The sequence below is a fragment of the Rosa rugosa genome, chromosome 5, assembly GCF_958449725.1.
Source record: "Rosa rugosa chromosome 5, drRosRugo1.1, whole genome shotgun sequence".
Lineage (NCBI taxonomy): Eukaryota > Viridiplantae > Streptophyta > Magnoliopsida > Rosales > Rosaceae > Rosa > Rosa rugosa.
This window is the reverse complement of record NC_084824.1, coordinates 23,551,620-23,560,458: the sequence shown is the minus strand read 5'-3', so window position 1 is coordinate 23,560,458 and position 8,839 is coordinate 23,551,620. Positions and strand designations below refer to the sequence as shown.

The following is an 8,839-nucleotide window of genomic DNA, read 5'->3' as shown; positions in this document are numbered from 1 at the left end:
TCGAACACCAAGTAGGTGAACCTGGTTACCATGATTGCATCAGAGAATGCGAAACAAGCGAAGACCAAGCACAGTGCCTAGACCAGTGTCTTAATCAATTCAAAGAGAAGGGGAAGGAAGATGTAGACTAGAAGAACAACCCCTATTACTTCTCAAAGATCAAGTATATGCCACGCTTCTTGACTGACAAAAGTGGATTTATGGTCCTTGTTCCGTTCAATTTACGGTCTAAGCTTTTTTGCGGCATTAGATGTTGGAAATTTTGATTCGATATTTCAAAATACTTTGTGTAACTCCCAATTCATTGAAAAACTTTTTATTATACATTTATTCTAAAATGTTACTAATTCATTATGCTCATAATTAGAGCATATTAAGGTTATTACGGGAGTTACAATATTCCAATAATTATCTTATTAAATTTGCATAATATCTCTAAGCCTTTTCATCTACGTACTATATATACCTATCACTTCTTGGTCTTACACACACAATGAAACTCATTATCTTCTATAGTTCTCTCAGTAGCCATTTCTCTAGTGAGTTCATACATATTCTAGAGTGTTCCTTGTTCTTGCTCTTCCATAATGCCAAAGGAAAAAATCAAGCATTTCTATGATCCAAGTTTGCGAGTGTACGCTTATAAGGATTAACGGTTGTTGTACCCTGGAGGGTAGGGCACCACAAACCTGCTACACAGAGACATTGTCTCCGAGGGACGAAATCTACTCTAAAGGGCAGTATTTACACGCGTCAACCTTAAACTCTTTTCGAATGATGTGTCATTTGGAAGTCTAGAAATGCAAGAGATAAGTCCTATAATTCTTATTATTTTAATCTATTATAACAATAACATTATGATTATTATTTGTTACTAATATATTGTATTTTTGAGATTTTGTAGGAGGTGAAATCCGGTGAGAGAAGTAGCATCCATCGACCAAATTTTTCCAACAATCTTAAGAGTAGAATATGTTGGTGGATGTTTCCTTGTGGAATGCTTAAGACATGAAGATAAGTCTTTTATTCTTTGAATGAACATAATTCTATCTTGTTAAATATATTACTTTTCAGCTCCTAGAATTGAAAAGAACTACTGAAATTTTCCTTTGAGAATGGAGGATCACTATATCTTGAATTATATTTATGAATTAGTTGTTCCTTTTTGCAATAGGAACCGTTTGATTTGGAATTATATGTGATTAGTTTGCTTTCTATTGGTTGCAAAAGTACTGATTGCACTTTAATCATGCATTAAGTTTCAGTTATATTTTATTTGCTTATGGCTTATGATCGTTAAGTTTTTGCCTACAGATTTAAATTACTCAATTGCATTCATTTTTGTTATTGGTGTTAGGTTATAACTTGAAAAACTAAATAGTTCTACATTTGAATGTTGATCCTATAATGTACATTTTTCGGTCAGTAATGCATGGTGTAATGATGATTTAAGTTGTGTGCTACTATTAATTTTAGTTTAATTTGCATTCACTTCATTGTTCAATGCATTGTGTTTGTAACGTAAAACAAACAATTTTGCATTTTTACTTTTCTATATTAATAGCTGTATATAATGTCATTTTACCATTTTCGTACTATTTATTATGCATCATTGCTATTAACCTTATGGTTTAGCATATTTTCTAGGATCTGGATCAATGGACACATTATTTTACACTTATTTTGAGCCCTTAGATATAGAAGCATTTGATGGTTCTGATTAATTATCTTTAATGACATGACATTAAATTTCTTCCCAACAAAAATTAAAATAATATTACATTAAATTTTCTTTTGTAAGGAAAAAATAAAATAAAAACTATAATTAAAAAAACAGAAGATCGGGATTCGGGAAAAACTAAGATTAGGAAGGAAAAAAAAAAACAGAAGATGATGAAGAGAAGAACAAGAACATTAACTCATCTCCTGGTAAAGCATGAATGGAAGATTGATGAGATTAAATTATGATTTAAATTAAATTAAATTTTCTTTATGAATAAGAACTAAAAGAGAAGATGGGATTAGAACAAATATTACCCAATCAAAATCGAACAAGAACTAAGAATAAGAACTCCATATATAGTATCGATCTGCATATATCTACATTCAAATCTTTTATCTCCTTTTCCCTTAGCAACCAAGCAGACAAGAAACTGGTAACAATGAAGAGTCCATATATGTAACTAGATAGCCTGGCATGCATTTCTTCTTTTCTGGAAAATTATCTTCTTTTCTTACCAGCTATATAACCCTTTCAAATGCGCATTAAGGACTGAAGAAAACCCAAACCCCAAGACTCCCTCACCAATGCCAAGTGCTTTGTCAAATACCAAAACAAGAAATTCATCATGAACTCTTCCATTCGTTGTATTAAAAAAAAAAAACTGTTAACCCCAATTTGAAAACCTAAATCATAAAATAAATAATAATCTACAACTCTAATTGGATGGATATATCAACCCCTATTATGGTTTCATAATTGGTCTTTGATCTGTAAGTACGAGTAGAAATTTTGGTGACCTTGATTTCCCCATCTGTACGTTGTTTTGGTGTTATTAAGGTCAATGTCAGACTTCCTCCGTGGAGGATTGGATTATTTGTTCTCCATTTTGATACAAATTTTTTTTTTTAATCAAAATTTCATCAATCTTCCATTCATGCTTTTCCAGAAGACGAGTCTTGTTCTTCTCTTCTTGATTTTTTTTTTCTAATATCAGATTTTTTTTCCTTATAAAAGAAAATTTAATCTAATATTATTTTAATTTTTATTGGGAAGAAATTTAATGCCATGTCATTAAAGACAATTAATCATAACCATTAAATGCTTTTATATCTAAGGGTTCAAAATGAGTGTAAAAAATTGTGTCAAATAATGTGTCCATTGATCCGGACCCTATTTTCTATGCATTAAAATATTCTCTACCGTTATAAATCGAAAAGTTATTCCTTGGTGTTGCCTTCGGAATATATCCCTATATCCCTTCAAAGTATTGTTTCTTCAAGGAAAAATAAATAAATTGAAATGTTGCCTTTAGATTATTGTTTCTTCGGAAATAATAAAGTTGTTCCCTCTCAATATTTCCATTGCCTCTTGATTAAGATGATGCCTCGGGGTAGAGTCATTTTCACTAAAAAGGTCAAAAGGGAAAAAAAGCAAACCCATCCTAGGGTTTGAGCAGAACGGCGGCAGGCTTTCTTCGGTGGCCGGCTGATCTAACACCGGCAAGATTCCTTGTCAGGGCGAGGTTTGCGTAGGGAGGAGCACTCGAGTCGAGGACAGATCGGGGAGGAATCAAGGATCGCGTTGATCTGTTTGGGTCGGCGGATCCAAATTTCTCCTCTGAATTTTTCTAGGCAGGGACTGCAGCTTGTCGTCGGCGACGAAATTCCGGGCTGCTTCCCGGTTCACTGCGGAGCGGTTTGTTTTGGTGGCTGGGTCGTCTGTGTCTAGCGATTGGAGTTGGCGTCAGCGGGGAAGACTCTGAACGACTCGGGCCGCGCAAGTTGGGGCAGATCGGTTCTGGCCTGATCTGTTGAACGTGCTGCGTTGGTGGTCCGGTTAGCTTGGATACAGAGGGGAGGCGATCTATGGCCTTCTGGAGTAATCAACCGCCGGAACTTGCAACGGAGGTGGTGTTGCTCAGAGCAAGTTCCTGGGCTTGGAGTTGGGCCTGGGACTCTGGGCTGAATTCTGAGTTTGGGCTAACTGGGCTTAAATTTGGACTAAGGGATGGTTGGGCTTTCGGGCCAAGTCTTGTGCTCAGGCTTGGGCTGGTTGTGTCTGCTACAATTACTTTGGACAAGAAGAGCAAGACCAACCTGTTGCTGAGGTTGTTGGCTCCTGAAGAGGCTGAGGATGGTGCTGGCTCCAACCCTAAGGGGGAGGAGCTAGTATTTTTTTAAGTCTCTGCTATTAGACATCTGGTTACAAGCCTTCTAGAGTTGGAGTGATCTCTATGAGTTGTTCTAAGACGTTTCTAGTTGTTATTTGTACCACAATGGCGTGCTGGAAAATTAGACTAGATGAATGATTTTTCCTTAGAATAGCGAGTTTTGTTCTTACTCGTTTTAAGCTTGCTTTCCGGCGAGCGTCCCTTTAGACTTTAATGAGTTTAGTATTGGCTTAGATAGGTTTATCCGGTTTATCGGATTCTTATGTAAGCGTATGTTAGACTCTGGCCTGTTTTCATGGCTTTGATATCTAATAACATCAAATCCTATTCAAAAAAAAAATGATGCCTCGGTTGCTTGAAAAATAAATGTGTTCTCGTGAATAATGCATTGAGAAATTATTTTGTCAATTTTACATTGACGGTTGCCTATGGTAATTTGATGCATCGGAATATAAATGTCCCTACGGTTGATGCCTTCGAAAAGAAAAAAATAATAATGTTGCCTTAAAGTTTGGTTACAAGTAATAAGGGTTGCCTCATTTACATCTTGAATGATGAATCGGACCATATCCTATGGATTAGATATAACGGTTGCCTCGATACTTTAATGGTAATGAACATGCATGGTTGCCTTGAGAATTTGGTTATCAAGAAAACAGTTGCCTGATTATATATTATCAGTGCTTCCAGATATAATGCAGAGACAACAAATCTCAAAATATGGTTGCCTAGCCATTGAAGGCATCAATGTTGCCTTTCGGTCAATGTTGCCTCAAAACAAAAAACTATGCGCGCTCTTCATTCGTTGGCGCCTCGATATTATCTCTTACGCTGATACATTGAACAAAAATCTCGTTGATTGCTGCCTTCGGTTTATGCTTTGAAAAAATGGACATTTAATGTACCTCCATGATCAAATTTAATTTTGATCAAGAATTAAAAGACATTTGATGGCTACAAATGTGGGGGTGACTAAAATATCCGAAGTTACGAAACCGGATAAACAATGTTGCTTATTAAATTCCCAAGTCTTTGACCTGCGAAGATTCGTTGCCTAAATATATATGGCTTGATATTATCTTGCCTATATATATGAGCCTGAGGCTAATTCAGAAAAACTCAAAAATGCGGGGGTCAAGGAAAAACAAGAAAAAATAGGCTCTTATATTTAAATGAGATATATTGGATAACTAAAAATCCAATAGAGATTACTTATTGTTGAGATTATTCAATAAGTTGTGTAGGTCAGAGTTGATTTTGGCCAATACTCTGACAAAACCACTAGGCTAAAGACTGAAGCTGGTGGTTAATACATCGAGGGGGGATGAGATTATGCCTATAACAAAGGTCAAGAGTGATGGTAACCCAACCTATGTGAATGGCGATCCCAGGAAGTAGGTTCATATGGGTAATAACAAGTCACTTGTTGATCAGTGACACACTATCAAATTAAACTCTGAGTCCATCCCTATGATGCATAGATAGTGCTTTAACTGGAACGTATAAGGATGAACTTTGTTCTTAATAAGTACCATAGCCCTTAAACATGGATGGTGTGTTTGATTCCAGTACACACTTGATGGACTTATCTATATGAGTGTGGAAGTGGGGCCGCTTCCTATGAAACTTTGGCAAGTCTTCTAGAGCACTCATGAATATCCAGGTAGGGGTGCATGGCCTATTCATACCCACCCGCGGAAAATGCTTGATTTCGAGAGTTCAGTGTGGATGGTAGTTCTCTGATTCATATTAAGAAATTTTGGTTCATAGAAAATTTAATTTTCACCAAATTTCTGTGGATCACAATTATTTATCATATGGCTGGTTCATAGTTGTCACGCCCCGAATTTTAAATACAAATCAAAATCCGAAACATGAATTAATACAACTCACATAAATACAACCTGAATTTTTTTTCTCAAAACAACCACACCTCACATCGCTCGATATTACATAAACCAAATCTCAAATTTGTTTATTACAGCACACTCTCACCAAATTATATTGTAAGGCTCAAATGAGCATAACTCACCTCACAATTACAATTGCTGTAAAACTAAAACAAATTCTCTAACCCGCACGATCACCGTCCTGATTCTCCTGACCTGCAGGATTACCCGCTACACCGTTTGAATAGTGTACCGGGATTGCAACAATACAAACCCGGTAAGCTTTTTGCAAAGCTCGTATGAGTAAATGAAAGGATTGCACGATTTAAAGTAACACAATCAACTCAAGCACATTTTAATTTTGTTTTGCATAAGAATTGAAGTGTACAACATCACTTCAAGCATCAATCAACTCACATCTCATCATGACTACTCAATAATAAACAACTTCTTACTCAATATATACTCACAGGCTTATGATTTATTTATATAAATCATCCCATGCAGTATATTATACTTACAGGCTTATGATTAATTATATTAATCACCCCATTCAGTATATCATACTTACAGGCTTATGATTAATTATATTAATCACCCCATTCAGTATGTCATGTCATACCCAAGGGCATATGATAACTCGTTTATCCCCCAAGCAGTATGACGGCAGACAGACTAGAGCTCTAACTGTATCGTAAAGTGTCACCTGGGCCAAGGTTCACCTTACGAATGACTGCTTTTCTCAATTCACTCGACTCCTCATTTAATTCATCTCAACGACTCAACTATCGCACTTTACTCAATTACCCATTATCATAGACAACACAACATCTAAGATAAATCACATATTCCAAGGGTAATGCTCAAAATATAACTCAGTAAATCACACCATCCAATATATATTCCACGTAAATATATATATACGTAGTCACCCACACAAGAGTGACCACTAATACCAACTATAGTTCACATGCAATAAAATCTAGAAATTCATTTTTATAGTTTAAATACATTTTACTTACCTATGGACCGTAGTCGATCAAGTCCATATAATTTAAAACAAATATTTATTTTAGTAAAACAATTTCCACAATTTCTCAATTAAATAAATCACCGAATTTCGGTTCGTGAATGAACCATGTGCGATTTACTCACCTCGATATTCCCGCTGCGTCTTCAATTCAACACAATACACACCGAAATCGTTCACCCAAGGGAGACCGTCAATCACCTAATCACACATGACCTTAACTTAGCCAATAGCTCAAAAACATACTCAAACGACAATCCAACGGTCGGATCGAAATTAAATGATGATCCAACGGTCGGATCCTCACGGATCGCCTTTAGGATCACCCCCCAAAAATCATCACGAAGATCCAACGGTCAGATCTTCCTGAATCGTCCTTACTAACATCTTCACAAATTTATACAAAAATCCGACGGACGGATTCTCACAAATCGCCTCCCTAATCACCGTTTTGCATTTATACGAAGATCCAACGGTCGGATCTTCGCCCATGACCACACAAAGCCACTGGGACAGTCATAAGATCATCGTATCAAAACTACAAGTCCATCTGACGGTCCTAACTTCACATATCACAAATCTAACGATCGAAATCGATCGAAACTTAAAAATTCATAACTTCATCATACGATATCCAAAAATTATGAATTATATATGCAAACGATCGTATCGACACGTAGAACACAAAAATGGACAGAAACTGTCCTTGGGGTGTCCGGAGGTCGCCGGAAACCACCATCACAGTGGCGGCACCGCCACCCATCCAAAGTCAAAATTAGACAAAACTCCCAACATCAAAGTCCTTCAACTCAACTCCAATTTCACTTTTCATAACTACACCAAAGTCAGATTATAAGCCAAAAAGTAGAATTTTACCTCGCAAGTTTTGAAACCCGAAGAACCCTAGTTTCCCAATCTTCAAAATTCGATCACCCCGGATCAAATCGCTGCAAGCCTTCTTGGGGATAGCTTCTACTTCCTCTGGGCTAGAAAAGCCCTCAAAGAACTCGAGCTATAGTGGCCGGAGCTGGGAGAACCAAGGTGGCGAAGGAAGACGATTTCCAGCTCGGCTGTGCGGCTTCTCGGTCTTCTAGCGGCCACCACGATGGTTATCTCAAGTCGATGTCTTCTGGAAAGTTGTAGAAAACTTCACGGTGAGAAAAATTGCTTTTGGAATCAGGTCGATCGGAGGCCTGTAGAGGAAGATATGGCCAGACAAAGTAGAGCCCAGAAAAAGTGGGGAAGAGCGATTTCGTCTCCGACGAGGCTCTCTTCTCGACCTTGTAGAGCCTCATACAGCTCGTATTTCACTTCGATTTCTTCTACAAACTCGTAAAGGGGGTCGAGACCAGAAAAACCCACTTTGTTTCACATCAATCGGTGGCCGGATGAGGAAGAACGAAGGTGACGAAGGGAGGGGGTCGCGGCTGGGCTCGGGAGAGAAATGGGGAGAAATTTCTGGAGTTCCAGAAATTCTGTCCTCATTTGCAATATTCGGATTTTTTTTCATATTTATAGAAAATCCCAATTAATTTTCAAATATTCGTAACTTATTCATACGAACTCCGAATATTACGTTCCATATGTCCACGAACTCGTATCGACGCGCTCTACAACTTTCATGAAGGAAGTTTTCCCAATTTCCCAATGTATAAAAAGTCAACTCCTTTGACCCCCCTAAAACGTTCAGTTTTCAAAATAAAATCGTTCGAACTAATTCCACACTCCTCTAAGCTTCGTACTCGTGTCCACGACCACGAAATCATTTCCAAAACGTCATCGGAAATTAACTTGAATTTTTCGGGTATTACAATAGTCCAAAAGACACCAGTTCAGAAGCATTGGATACTCATTTTCCTTTTGCACTCTATAATTTCATTTTTCATTTAGCAACTTACGTATTTTGAAATATGTGGGGGATTGTTGGAAATTTTGATTCGATATTTCAAAATACGTACTTTGTGTAACTCCCAATTCATTGAAAAACTTTTATTATACATTTATTCTAAAATGTTACTAATTCATTA

General features: G+C 37.0%; 1 long non-coding RNA gene across 1 annotated transcript; it reads right to left on the bottom strand.

Moving 5' to 3' along the window:
• Positions 1–5,766: 5,766 nt before the first annotated feature.
• Positions 5,767–8,265, bottom strand: LOC133707904 (uncharacterized). The gene is made up of 3 exons (XR_009845405.1): positions 7,689–8,265; positions 6,938–7,013; positions 5,767–6,013 (listed from the first exon to the last, which is right to left on the bottom strand). It is a non-coding gene; the product is annotated as an uncharacterized LOC133707904 (long non-coding RNA).
• Between the last annotated feature and the right edge of the window lie 574 nt (positions 8,266–8,839).